We start from the raw sequence: 14,999 nt of genomic DNA on the forward strand, positions 1-14,999 counted from the left end.
TCAGCTTCTATTCTAACAACTCAAACAGCTCTTAAAGATCCAATATTATTAGTCATTTACATCATAGAGAGAGTTTGATATGACGGTTTTCCTCTTAACACCTAAGTGAGATCAACAGTGGAAACAATAATTCTGGGCAGAAAGCACCTGCTGGGGATGAGCGAGTCTGGGTACGGGGCCTCCTTGGGGAGCTTAGGGCAGCCAGCAACCCTGGAGAATCTGGGACGGGCCTCAGGAAATGGGAGAGGCCCAGAAACAAGGGGAAGCTGCCACGGAAATGGCACTGAGCACAGTCCTGGGCTGGAAAGGAAAGAAGGGACGCCTCCTCCTTTGTCTCCTGGCTGTTTTCCACCTCTGTGTCTCCCTTTTCCTCTTGGGCCTCCTCATCTCTCCCCATCCTCTGCCTCCTCCATCTTCTCCTTCCTCCTCCGCCCCTCTCTCATTTCCTCCTGTTTCTGTCTACCCCTGTGCCTACCTACTCTACTCACCTCCAGTACCGGCTTCCCGTTCCCAGCTGCCAGGAGCCAGGCTGGTGTTTGTAGCCATACGTATCTCAGCTGCATCCCGAGTTAAGCTTCCTTTTCTGGACTATCCTGCATATGATATTATTTGTGTAAGAAAATGAGTTCTTGATTCCAAGCAACCATTTGCTTAGCTGGCAACTGCCCGGATATAGATTCTGGTGTGCAGTGCCCGCCCATAGTAGAGCTCAGCACAGGCTAGTTTATTAGAAACAAATAAAGGGGTGGATATTCTTGGACATACGTATATTCCTTCACAAAGAGACAAACCACACGCATTCTGTATGTTTGGTGGCTCGGGTTAGACCAGACTGGGATTAAAACATTTATTCAACTCTGAAGCCACTTTTTGTTATAACAACAACAATCTTCCCGATAGCTAGAGGCCATATGTTAGATAAACTTGAAGAAATATTTTCAGCAGGAAATGTCAGCTTCCTACATCTACACCTGTCAAAATTATGACTTCTGAAACTTATCTAAATTCATTTTCATATTTATATATGGAAGGTTATTTTTCTGTTCCTGACACATGAAAATCAGCAAATGTCACATTAAAATTTGACCAAATTCCCTGGTTAAATTTTCAAATTAGTTTTAAAAAGTCCCCATATGATTTGTATAAAATGCTGGTTTAGTGTTTTCTTTTTCTTTTGTCTGAATATATGTGCAAAGAATGTTTTTCTGTTTTTTGGAAAAAGTGCTTTGTTTTATTTTTATTGTCATTATTGATTACATAAGGAAAAACATTATAAAAATATTAAAAGAAAAGGAAAATTTGCTCACAATTTCACTACCTCTGCAAATCAAAATGTTTTTATTTCTTTAGCTTTATAACTGAAACTTCCACCTAGATATGGCCAAGACTGCCACACGCTCGTGTCATTAATAATTTAATTATGCAAACAAGCCCTCGCCCAGTGCTAACATGCGTATTACCGTTCTCATGGCTCTACAGCTGAGAAAACAAGAACAGAGCCAGCGTGCAGCCCGAGCTCGATTGCTCACAAGTTCAGACTTGACGCTGCCTCCCACCCACTCCAGCATCCTGGCGGCGCAGTAAGCTCTTCCTCCAGCTCCTGCCAAAGGCCGCTACCACAGGGCAGAGTCAGACATGAATCAGGGAATTGCTCGAGGCTCAGGAGCAGGGGCCTGCCCGCCATCCGCAGTGCAGTTATCTTTGGAAAGTTAAGTGTGGCACAGAAAAGCCGTCATGAACCGGGAGGTACTCAAGTGGACTCTGCCAATCACAGCAATGGAAGCTCTGGCCAACACCTGGCTGAGCCCCACATCTCCCCTCAGAATGGTCTTGCCGAGCCTGGCTGCACTCACTCCCTGTGCCGCCCCCGGAGCCGATTTAGCAAGATGGGGCTCCTTCCACAGAGGTGATGCTAACAGAGGGGTAAAAAGAAGAGAAAGCACACTGCCCAGCACGATCTTACAGACACGCGAGAGGTGCTTAACAAGCGTTAACTTGTTGGTCTACATGTAGAAAAGTACGCAATAAATTAGCCCAAAGTAGAGACATCTCAGCTGCCACAGTTCAGATCAAGAAATGGAACAGCAGCAGCCCAGGAGTCTCCCAGAGGCCTTGCAGTCACTACCCTCTTTTCTCCCAAAGGTAAACACCAGCCTCGTTTCCCACCATGGCACCTCCCACAGGGGAGACAGTAAATGCTTGTGCTAACACCATGGTTCTGATTTGCCTGTTTTTGAACTTTATATAAATGTAATCGTACAGCATGTATGTTTGTGAAATCCATCCATGTTGAGGTGTATAGTTATAATTGACTCATTTTTTACCCCCATATTCAGTTGCATGCCTATGTTATAATACATACATGTACTTTTCTACTGATGAAAGATGTTTGGATTGTTTCCAGCTTTGGGCTGTTACAAATAACGCAGCCATGAGCATTCTCCTGTGAACCTGTCAGTGTACGTATGCACGCGTTTCTGTTGGGTATATATCCAGGAGTGAAGATCCTGGGGTGTACGTAAATTTAATTTTGTTACAAGTTGTCAACCTTTTCCAAAGTGGTTGCATCAATTCGCACTCCCACCGGGAGTGTATGAGAGTTCCAATGGTTCCACGTCCTCTACAGCACTTGGTGTTATCACTCTTTCTAATGGTCATCACTCGTGTACAGGGGTATTTCATTGTGGTTTTTAATTTAAACATCCCTGACCCCTAGACTGACTGGGCAGTTCTTCACATGTTTAGTGGACACTGAATGTCCTCATTTGAGAAGTTCCTTTGCAAGTCTTCTGCCCATTTTTTTTATTAGATTGTCTTTTCCTATTGATATGAGGATATCTTTTTATATCTTCAAATAGACCCTTTGCTATATGTACTGGAAACATCGTCTCCCACTCCGCAGCTTGCCTTTCCAGGTCTTAATGGTGTCTTTGGATGAACAGAAGATCCTGATGTTAATATCGTCCAGTTTATGAATCTTTGGTTTCTGATTAGTGCTTTTCGTGTTCTGTTTATCTTTGTCTTCCCAAGATCCTGGGGACACTCTCGAATGTGATCTTCTGGAAGATAATCGTTTTACTTTTCGCGTTCGATCTACGATCCACTGGGAATTTATTTATTTTGTGAAGTTGGCGTTAAGATTTATTTTTTTCCAAATGGATATCTACTTGCCTCAACACCCTTTATTCAAAACACCATCTTTTTCTATTGCTCTAGAATCCCACCTTTGTCGTAAATCAAGTGTCCTAAACATGTAGGTCCATTTATGAACTTTATTCTATTCCATTTGCGTTGTTTTCTAAGGGCGGGGAGGTTATCTTTGCACTAAGTCACTGCTTTTTTAATTCCTGACTTTAGAATCAGACTTGATATCCATGAAAGTAAGTCCTCCAACTCTCTTCTTCTTCTTCAACGTTCGATTCACTATTCTTGGCCCTTTGCAATTTTGTATAAATTCTAGAGTCAGCTTGTCAATTTCCAGCAGAGCAGTTGCTGGGTTATTGAAGGGAGTACATTGAATTTATAGATCAATCTGCAGAGAGTCAACATCTTTATTAAATTGAGTTATTTAGTCCATAAACATAGTCTATCCCTCCACTTAATTAGGTTTTAATTAATTTCTCTCAACAATGTTTTGTAGTTTTCACTGTGAAATTCTTACACATCTTTTATTAGATTGCTGGTATTTGATACGTTTTGAAGTTATTATAAATGACATAACTTTTCTAATTAATTTCTTATTCTTTTTTCCTGGAATAAGGAAATGTAATTTATTTTTCCATATTGTCTTCTAGCCAGTGATCTTGCTAAATTCATTCACTAAATGAAAATAGTTCATCTGTAGATTCTTTTGTGTTTTCTATATACACAATTATGCCATCTGTAAATAATGATAGCTGCAATCCATTTATCCTTTAAAAAAATTGTCTTGCCTTATTGCACTTATTGCCTCGAGCGTCCAATATGATGCTGAACAGAAGTGGTAAGAGCAGCCATCCTGTCCCACTTCCAGGTCCTGAAGGAGAATAGTCAGTGCTACACCATTAAGTGTGGGGTTTGCTTTAGGCTTTTGCACATACCTCTTGTCGAGTTAAAAATAATTTTTTGCATTCTTAGTTTTCTAAGTTATTATTATTATTGTTATTATAAATGGATGTTGACTTGGATCAGATATTTTTCTGTGCCAACTAAGATAACGGCACAATTTTTCTTTTATTTTGTTAATGGCATGAATTACACTGATAGAGTTTTGAATGCAAAATCAATATCACATTAATAGAAGAAAGTCTAGTCATGATATATTGTCCTTTTTATTTGTCACTGAATTTAATTTGCTAATATTCTGTTTAGGATTTTTGCATTTCCGTTTATGAGCAAGATTGCTTTTAGTTTTTATTTTTTGTAAAGAATTTGTCACGTTTTGGTGTCTTAACATGAGTTGGAAAGTTTTTCTTCTTTCTGTTCTCTGAAAGAGTTCATATAAGAGCAACGTTAATTTTTTTTCTTTAACATAATTTAGAACTTTTCTAATGGAGCCATCTAGGCCTGGAGCTTTCTTCTGGGAAGTTTTCCTTCTGGGTTCAATTTCTTCCAGACCCATAGAACTATTCAGATATTTCATTTCATCTGGGTCACTTTCAGTAAGTTGTTTTTTTCTAGAAATTTATCCATTTCAACTAAATTGTCAAATTTATTGGCACAAAGTAGTTCATTATGTCCTTTTATTATCTTTTGAATGCCTATAATATTCATAGTTTTGTCCTCTTTTTCATTCCTGTTATTGCTGCATTGCCTTTTCTCTTTGTGACAGGTCTTACCAAGGTTTATCCACTTTATCAGTCTTTTTACAGAACTAACTTTGGCTTTGTTGATACTCTCTCATACATTTTTTTTCCTGTATCATTCATGTCTGCTCTTAACTTTTATATATTCTTCCTTCTGTCTTCCTTGGGTTTAATTTGATATTATTTTCCTACTTACTAAGATGGATTGAGATGATTGATTTTTCAGCCACTCTTCTTTCCAAATGTATACATTTAATGTCATAAATTTCTCCCTTAACATACGTTAACTGCATCACATGTTTCAATATGTCATATTTTAATTGCCATTTAGGTAAAAATATTTTCTTATTTCCATTGTTAGTTTCTTGGTTATTTAGAAGTGTCTTGCTTACTCTCCAAACACTTAGGGATTTTCTAGTTACCTTTTTGTTTTGGTTTCTAGCTAAGTTTCATTGTGGTCAGAGAACATCCTTGATATAACTTCAGTCTTTTGAGGTTTATGAGACTTGATTTACTCCTCAGCATATAATCAATTTTAGTAAATGTTTCACGTGCACTTGAAAAGAATATGCTTCTGGAGTTGCTGGGTACCAGGTTCCACACGTATCAACTAGGTCACGTTTGTCAGTCATGCTGCTCGCTCATTTTTGTGTGTACTTATTCTTTCAGTTACTGAGAAGATTGCCCCGTTCCTGGGCTAAAACTGCCCATTATCATTGCGGATTTGTCCAGTTCTCCTTTTGTTTTCTCAACTTTCACTGGCACTCTAGCCGGTAAAATGCAAATAAGAGAAGAATTCAAGGCATAAAACCTGAAAGTAAGGGACAAAATTAACCCTAATTGCGGGTAATTTTATTGTTTACGTGGAAAACCCATGGAAATCAATTTTTTAAAAGGCTACAAAAAACAATAAGAAAAGTCATTAACATTGTGGGGTAGAAAACTGATAGAAAGAAGTCAATAGTTAGAAGCTAGAGGATTATAATAGAAGGAAAGAATCCATTTACATTTGTAAGAACTACAAAACAAAAGACAAGTTTCTTAGGAATAAATTCAACAATTCAATGAATGTACAGACATATATTAAAAAAAATCTTTAAAACGTTCTGGGGGGAATCAGCAGAATACATACACCACCAGGAAGGCACACCACAGCTTAGCACCAGATGACTTGAGTCACTGTCCTTTCTTGTGTCAAGAGCAGGCTGGTCTTCCTAATTTGATTTTTAAATTACCATAATCTCAATAAATCTGTAGGGTTTTTTTTAGTTAGACAAAGGAATTTTAAAGCTTATACTGGAAAATAAGCAAACACAATTTGCAAGGGAAGCTCTGAGAAAGAGATCAAAAAAGGGGAGCTCCCAAATAGAAAAATATTCTCCAAAGCTCAGTAATTAAGGCAACACAGTTTTGGCTCATGAATAGATGAACCAATAGAAAAGAAAGGAAAGTCCAGAAAAAGAGCACAAAAGCCACATCAGTGGAGAAAACTGAGCTCCAGAGTGATGGTGGGCAGCTGGGGAGCTCCTGGGAAATCCACCATCCTGTGTTCCATGACACGTTCCAATGGATCAAACCTTTAAATATAAAACGTAAATCAATAAAGGTAATAAATGAATAGAAGGGATGATTAATTATACTCTCAGAGTGTGGAGGACTTTTTCACTATGACCCAAAATCCAGAAACCATGAAAAAGTATCAACAAATTCAACTATGTAAAAAAAATCTTTTAAAATCTCTACCTAAAGAAAGTAAATTCTACCATTAAAAAAAAATGACAGACTGGGAAACATAATTACAGCTCACAATAGACATAGAAAAATCTTTCTATTGTATAAAAATATCTGGAGATTGATAAGAAAAAAGGCCAATAACCCACTAAAAAAGGGACAAATATCATAGGCGGACAATTCAAAACTATGTAAATTATTCTTAAATATATTTTTTAAATACTTGATTTCCCTCATCATAAGAAACATGCAAATTAAAGCTTCCTAAGATATCACTTTTCACCATAAAATGGGCAAAAATCCAACCTCTGATTGCACGTCGAGTTGCCAAGGCTGTGGGAAGCAGGCACTGCCGTCCCTTGCTGGTGGGAGCATAAATTTGTGCCACCCAGATGGAGGGCGAGATAGTAAGAGCTATCAAAATTCCAAGTGGATGGATTCTTCTAGCAGCATCTCTACCCCGGGGAGCTTACCCCGCAGATCTATTTGCATATCCCCAAAGTAGCAGAATTCAAGTTCATTTGTTGCAGCGTTGAAGTCAATGTTGAAGGACTGGAGAGAGTTGGATGCTCGTCAGCGGGGGGACGGGTTAAATAAATTCAGTGAAGCATTCTGTAACTGTAAACAGAAATAAGAAAGCTCTTTATATATTGATGAGCTCTCTAACACATATTAAGTGAAAAGAGCAAGGTACTGAGGATGTGGATAGCATGCGAACATTTATATTACAAAAGAGGGAAAAGAATATATTTGTATTGTTATTTATGTTTATTTTCAAAATCTACGGAAGGGTAAATAAAAGGCTGCAAACAGTAGTTATCTGGTCACTGGGGCCTGAGAACAGGGAACATGAAGACCAGTGTGGGAATCAGATTTTCACTGTAAGCTTTTTCAGACTTTTTGATGTTTTTACCATGGGAATGTGTTACTGTTCAAAAAAGTTTTTAAATAATTTAAAGCAAAATCCGTCCTAACAATATCGTCAAATACGTTAACTCCACACGCGGGTTAAACGCACTGTAGCTGTAGGAGGCCCCTGTGCGGTTACCAGGTACAGCAGCGAGGATGTTTTTGACCGTAATTGGTAGAAGGCTTAAACAGTGAGACAGTTTGTTATCCCGAGTAACAAAATATCCAAAGTCAGACTGTTCAGGGCTGGAATGGCCAAAATAGACAATGTCCACGACATCCTGTGTGTCCCCAGAAGTCCCAAGAAGACTTCCTCTCAGGTCCAATGGGCCAGTAATGTGTAATCTGTCCACACCTGAGCTTCAGGAGAGAGTGGGAGGGAATAGCAATAACAATAACAAAAGTCACTAACATTTACTGAGCACTTTACATGCGCCAGGGACTGTCATCAGCACTTTAGGTGCATTAACTCATTTCTCCTTCAAAGCCACCTGCTCGGAACGTAGTATTATTGTACCTATTTTACAGATGAAGAAAGTGAGCCACGGAGAAGGTAAATACGGTCACAGGTAGTAGGTGGTGGAGCTGAGACTCACGCGTTGGCAATCTGGCCCAAAGTCAGTGATCCCAAATACCCTGTGTGCTACCTGAGACTGAATCTTTAACGTCTTCACCTGCAGGAGACTGATCCACCAGCGAGGAAGAGGGCAGAAGGGTGGCTATCAGGTATCCAACCAGCAGTGTTTCTCCCAAGGAGCAAATTGCCCGAATTGCAGCCCTTGACCAGCACACACCAAGCCATCAGTGACAGACACTGGCCATTTGGTGAACACCTCTCCATGCTCTCTCGAGAACTGTATCACAGTTAACAGGCAGGAGGAAACCCTGGGCAACAACGGGATCTTTCTAGATGCAACAGAAGCAGCACTCCACCCAGAAAAATCTCCAAACCAGCAGTGACCTCGCCTACCAGGGTCATTGAGATGTCCAAATTAGGATGTCCAAACCAGCAGTGACCACGCCTACCAGGGGATATTGGGATGTCCAAACCAGCAGTGGCCACACCTACCAGGGGCCATTGGGATGTCCAAACCAGCAGTGACTGTGCCTACCAGGGACATTGGGATGTCCAAACCAGCAGTGACAGTGCATATCAGGGACATTGGGATGTCCAAACCAGCAGCGACCATGCCTACCAGGGACATGAAAATGAGCTCCAGGGAATAGACATGCTTCCTCCCAAGGGCAGAACAGCAACAGGCGGCTGGGGACCCCAGGGAAGGCCCTGGGGTGCTCTTGTGGGCTGCCACATCCCCAGGCTCACCTCCAGCCCAAGTTTCCGCGCTTCTTTCTGCCCCACAGAAGTGGTGCTGGACTGCGGACCAGCACTTCACCTGTGCCAGCAGAGGGGCCTCCTGGGAACCACACGTGGTCATTGGCTTGTGAGGAAACCAGCCTGCCAGGGCTTCACAGACCAACCCCGCCAGCCTGCTCTCTGCCGTCAAATCCTCCCAGCGTTTCCCTCAGGCAGGCTGTCTCTGGGCCTCCATTGCCGCCGAGAGCCCCCACTGCTCTACGTCTAGAACATTCAATACATCCAAAACATTCAAGGCAAAGAGCTCTCTTTTCACATGAAAGCTTCCATCCTTTACAGCAGCTAACTCCGCCTTCATGTGCTAAAAATACCAATTTTTCCTCTCTCATTAATCCAGCAGTTTTTTCATATCTTTGTCTTTCCCCAGAATCGGAGATGCCGTGAGTCAGCTTCCTCACCTCCCAGGCGCATCGCCCAGGGCGGGGTGGATATATTCTTAGCCGGAGAGCACCCTGCTTGGCCTTATGTAAATCCCGGGAGCTCGATGTCTCTAGACTCAGATAAAGAGGAGCCCAGGGGTGACAGAGGAGACGAGAGAATGAAGCCGCCCAGCAGCACGCCCATCCCCTGGGGACCCACGGGCCACCTGCAGATCTGAAACAGGGTCCCCTGCCTCTGGGATGCCGTCTTCCCCGGGAGAGGAGTGAGCGGAGGAGGAACTCCTCTCCAGCTTTCCTCCCCCAGGGGTGTCAGAACAGTTCACATGGTGGGCGTGACTTCTCATCAGCCTGAGGGTCGTGGCCAGGGAGGGACAATGCAGTCTGGCCACCAGGACACACGGGAGGCCCGAGTAGAAATGGTAAGAACTGTGAGAGTAAGATGGAGTGTGTCTTGCTGACCATCAGGACCAACTACCCTCAGGCTGCAGAGAGACCACGGTCGTGTTCCTATACACCCCAAGCCACAACAGTGTTGATTTGAATTTTCTAGAGCCAAGAAAGCCATAGTCACTTATTTCTTCAAGGCTGTGCCGTCTGGTTGAGCCACCTCCCTTTCTGCAGGTTAAGTACAAAAAGGCCAAAGATGTAAGAGACGCGTCCACATGCTGAAAAGCCCCTGGCAGACTTGGTGACAGCTGCTGTCGGAACTCTTGAGCTCTGGTGTGGCTGCGACCTTGGCCAAGTCATGTCACCTCTCTGGGCCCCCACGGCCCCATCTTGAAGGAGGAGGTGGGTTCTGATCTCCCGGAGCCTGTCCAGTTCAGAAGTTCTGAGATTCGGAAGACCACCTTGCTTCCCTCTGGAGGACGGCAGTACTGTGTTTTGCACCCCTGCCTCTAGCTTCAGGTTCCTCACCGTCTCTGTTCGGCCCTGCCCGGCCTCCAGCAGGGCAGACCCCCTGAAGAAGGTTGCGATAGTTTCTCACGGTTCGCATCCAAGACCACCAATGAATTATTTAGAGTGAGGTGAGCCAAATAATGCCCCAGGGTGTTCACGCCCTAATGCCTGGAACCTGTGAGTGTGTCATATTAATCACGAAAGGCACTTTGAAGGTGGAAGGAAAGTTATTGATCAGTGACCTTAAAATCCGGAGATTATCCTGGATTATGCAGGTTAGCCCAATCCAATCACGTGAGCCCTCAAAAGCAGAGAACTTTCTCTGGCTGGAAGTCGTAGAGATGCTGCAAAAAGGAAAAGTCAGAGGCATTCGAAGCAGGAGAGGGGGCCACAAGGAAAGCACGAGATGGAAAACAGGCAGCTTTGAGGAGCAGAGGACCAGCCCCTGGCCGGCAGCCACCACGAAAATCTCAGTCCAACAGCCACAGGGAACTGAAGGCAGCCAAGAATCTGAAGGAGCACAGGGACAGATTCACTCCCAGAGCTTCCAGAAAGGACCACAGCCCTGCCAACACCCGCGAGGATCTAAGCAGGGGAACTGCCAAGCCATCCTGTACCCAGACTTGTGACCCCCCGAACTGAGACGACAAATGGGTGTGGTTTAAAGCGACTGTGTTTGTGCTATTTTGTTACAGCTGCCGCAGAAAACTAATGCACAGACATCCTTGACCACTGCGTTACCTTAACATGGACAGCTTGTCCTTCCAGGATGCTTCCTCGCATCTGGAGGCAGGATGGCAAAGCCTGGCCCAGGCCACTGGGCCCTATCTTGCTTCCAGGAATTGACATATTTCAAAAGCTTGAAAGAAGGGAAAAAGAATGGAGGCGGGGAGGGAGGGAAAGAACTGGCCCTGATATTGTTATTACATTAACACCCATAGACATCAAAGTGCCAACACTGCCCTGTTCCTAATTAAGAAATGTGAAGTTGGCTGCAGTGACCATCCAGGAGAGGGGGCAGGAGTGCCCTGGGGATGCTTTGGGATCCAGCCACTTAAACATCTGCAGAGAAGGTCTCCTGAGCAGCCCTCTGACTGAGAAAATGCGAATGACCAAGCTGGCTGCCAGGTGCCACCTGGGAGGCCAGGTGACAGAGGAGTCAGGGGTGAGCTCCATTCTCAACTCTCCCTCCCACAGAGCCCAAGAGGCAGCACCCTCAGAGAAGCCGCACCAGGAGCCTGCCCGGGCCGCTCAGCTGCGAGGCAGGATGCCTACCCTCTGCAGCTCTGGGCTACCCACCTCACCTCACCCCGGAAAGGAGTGTGAGGAAGCGGGCTGGGGCCCTCTCTCTCTCCCTCTCTCTCTCTCTCTCTCCTCCTTCTCTCTTGCCTCCTTTTCAAGTTCCAAAGTAACAACTGACAATCGTCCTGGCCTCTCCAGCTCTCCTTTCTCCTAGATCCTCCCAAATCTATGTAGTGAGATTGTACAATTGATTTCTATTCCTCCTAAACAGGAAAAGGAAAAAAGACAAAATTCAAGTCATTCAAAGGTCATCCTTCTCCAGCTCTGGAGGGCCACCCCATGCCTACACGGACCTGTACCTCCTGCTCTGATCCCGTCCTAGCAAACTCCTGCTGCCGGCCCAGCTGCGGGAAGCAGACCGCTGTGGGATAGAGCCAGGGCGGCCACAGATAACCTACCATGGGGAAAACATCCAAAATCGTCAGCAGACTTTAGGCCCTAAGAGAGGCCCAGAGTTCTTCCATCTGGTAAAACAGTTAGAACAACTGAGCTCGTTCTCCACACAGCCTAAGCACCAGCGGAGACGTGTGCTCCATTTCAAAGGTCACAGAGATTGGGAATGACAGTCCTGATCTGAGCCAATGTCTCCTGAACTTTCAGTGGATGATTTCTCTCGAACTTCACACAGAGGAAGAGAGATGTGTAAGGACCGGGGGGCAGGAGGGGGCTCGCTTCCCTGGATGTTTTCCATGCAGATAAATACCTCTCCATCTATTTGTCCTCCCAACCACTCCCACATGCCACATGCATGTGTGTGTGTGCAGACACACACACACACACGTATACACACACACATGCGTGTACACACACGTCAGCCTCCTGCTTTATGCCTCCAAGCCCGAACCCCATCTCAGCACCAACTCCAGCCTACTTGGGGATGCCACACAAAATGCAACCCAATCTGAAGGATGCCCCTTCTTATACAAGAGTCGGCTTGGAAAGGGAGAAAGTTACCCACTTCTGAGACACCAGCCCCAGGCCGGAAGGAGAGCTGTGAGCAAGAGAAGACGTGGGGAGACCAAGGGGGCCCTGCCAGCCACTTCCAACCCCGAGGAGGAAACCCCTCAGCTCCAATGTACCCTTCAAGAGCCACAGAGCCCTCCTGACCCCACAGCCCTGCTGCCGCCCAGCCCCCTGAACCCAGGGCCCAAACTTCTAAAGCGATTTTACCCATGAGACTTGAGGGAGGAAGCTGTCCCAGCATTTGGAAAAGCATGTGCCCTGATTCGATGGTGGTTCTTTCTCCAATGCCATCTGTGGATCACTGTTATTCCACGGAAACACAAGCTGTGGCGGTATTCATTTCTTCTTCTCTCCTGCTTCCAACCGTCCAGATATGTACAAATAATTCTTCAGAAAGAGACTCTTGGCGTTTGAGTCCCTGCCCTGTGAAAAACAATGTAACACCCAGCCATTACGAAGTGCTAAGCACCGTCCTAAGCTCTTTACATAAATTAACTCATTCAAGCCTCACCACGGATTTTGGGGGCATATTCTGTTCTTGTCCCATCTGACAGGTGAGGACACGGAGGCAGGGACGTTAAGTGAACTGCCTGCAGTCACAGAATTAGGAAGAAAAGAATCTGGGATTCGAGTCCAGAGCCCAGGGCTCCAGAGTCCACAGGCTTAAGTCTTCACCATTGTGCTTTCCAGACTCCCCACATGGTATCTAAGGGACCACCCGGCCACAGGGCAAGGACAGTGAGGAAGCGACGTGGACCAACAGCACCCCGTCCACGAGAGAAAAGAGATGCGTCCTCTGCAGGCACGTTCCCCCTCCTTCTCTCTCTTATCTCTGTCTCGCTCACATGCACAAGCACACGACACACGACACATGTACATTCCTGCCACACCTGGACCCAGTACCACCACACCATGCGATTTTACCTGGATCCAAAGAGTTGTCGTGGCTGCGTAGACACAGACTCTTCTCCTCGCCTTATTACCTTATGCCCTTGGGTGCTGTGGTGGCTAATTTTATGTGTCAACTTGGCTGTGCCATGGTGCCCACATATTTGGTAAACATTATTATTGTTAGATCTGTGACGGAGTAACAGAGGCGCTGACAGCCTGGGGAGGCCACACTTTCCTTTCAAACCAGAACTTGCTTCAAACGCAGAAAGGAAGCAACGGCGTTCTAAGGAACACAAACCACCAAGGAACCCCAGCACATCCTTGTATTCACTGACTGCTTGCTCCAAAAATGATGACATAAGAGGAAAAAAAGAGAAGCCACTCGCTCCATGGTCCCTGCTCCTTCCAGACCTTCCTACCCACCAGTAAGCTGGAGTAGAGACAGTGGGTGGAACGTGCACGTACAAGACGTGGAATGAAACCGAGGAGTTGGTTCTGTGTGGCGTTTCCACCGTTCTGGCAGGAATGCAACACAGCCGCACGTCTGACTACAGATACAAGTATGTGATGTCAGGGACTCTGCACCGAGTCAAATGCTCTCATATTCGCATTTAAAATGAAGATTTCACTATATAATGCTGCACTGTAAAATTCATGCTAAGGATTTAAAATTGTAATTTCTATTCACTTAGAAAGACATTAAATAGCCAATTTTAAGAAGAAAACACTCCGACAAGAGAGACCGTGGAAGAAAGGGAAGGGCTTTGCGTTTCCGTGTATACCTCTAACAACACCTTCTTCCTGCTTTTTGAACAAAGGACCCGGTATTTTTATTTTGTGCTGGGGTCCCCAAATTATGTAGCTGGCTTTGAGAAATGAAGTCTATTCTGCTATGATGTAATACTTGCAGTAATTATAATTCTTTAAAAATCACACATAATCAAAAAATATGCTCTAAAAATAGTAGCTTCGGAGCCCCTTCTGCCGTGTGAGGACAGCGAGAAGGCCCTCAGCGGAAGGCAACCCTTCTGTGCCTGGATCTTGGACTTCCCAGCCTCCAGACCCATGAGCAATATATTTCTGTCATCTATTTTTTTAAAAAAATAGTTGCTTCATTGGAAATAAGAGGTTCTAGACTAGAGAATTTCAGACTCATCAAAGACACCTTCCCGTGGAATTTTACTAACAGAGGGAGGTTATTAAACAGCATCTAGCAAATCCAGATGTGCATACGGCTGCCTTTTGCTCAAGAGTAATGGCCTTTCTTTTTCTACTGGCCCCAGCATTATCAGCAGTAAGAGCTTCTTTCCTGTTCTCATCCACTTTTCATCCATCATCGTGTTAAAAACCGAGCAAGAATTTCAAACCAAGCAAGGAGGTCTCCTCCGTGGCTCCTTTCCTCTCTCTGTGGAGGCCGCTTCCCTCTTGCTATTCCTCCCCTCTCTTGATGGCTTTATCATCTATCTGTCGCTGTAATGCAAACCATGTTCCCGAAATAACATACAACTTATATCCAATTCTCCTCATGACACATTGAGGAAAAATGTCTGTACTTACCATGTTTCAAAATCTTGACAGACTGAAAAGTAAAAAAAACATGAAAAATTGAGAACCTAGAAATCAAGGTGCTGTCTGGGAAGCAGCAACCCAAACTCTCAGAGGGACCTTAAACTGGCTCCCGATGGTACATCTGGAACGTGGCTTATCGGCTCAATTCCCTTCACATTACAGCTGTGGGACCTGAAGCCTGGGGCGTGAACACCCCGC

The 14,999-nt window shown here is 44.6% G+C and overlaps 1 long non-coding RNA gene across 1 annotated transcript in view; it reads right to left on the bottom strand.

Moving 5' to 3' along the window:
* Positions 1-1,309: 1,309 nt before the first annotated feature.
* Positions 1,310-14,999, bottom strand: part of LOC138917382 (uncharacterized) — a 49,377-nt gene continuing 35,687 nt past the window's right edge. Inside the window, exons 2-3 of the long non-coding RNA XR_011425264.1 lie at positions 12,549-12,764; positions 1,310-7,133 (exon numbers count right to left, since the gene is read on the bottom strand). This is a non-coding gene — a long non-coding RNA (uncharacterized lncRNA). The remainder of the gene's footprint in view (positions 7,134-12,548; positions 12,765-14,999) is intronic.

Source organism: Equus caballus, chromosome 14 (genome assembly GCF_041296265.1).
Source record: "Equus caballus isolate H_3958 breed thoroughbred chromosome 14, TB-T2T, whole genome shotgun sequence".
Lineage (NCBI taxonomy): Eukaryota > Metazoa > Chordata > Mammalia > Perissodactyla > Equidae > Equus > Equus caballus.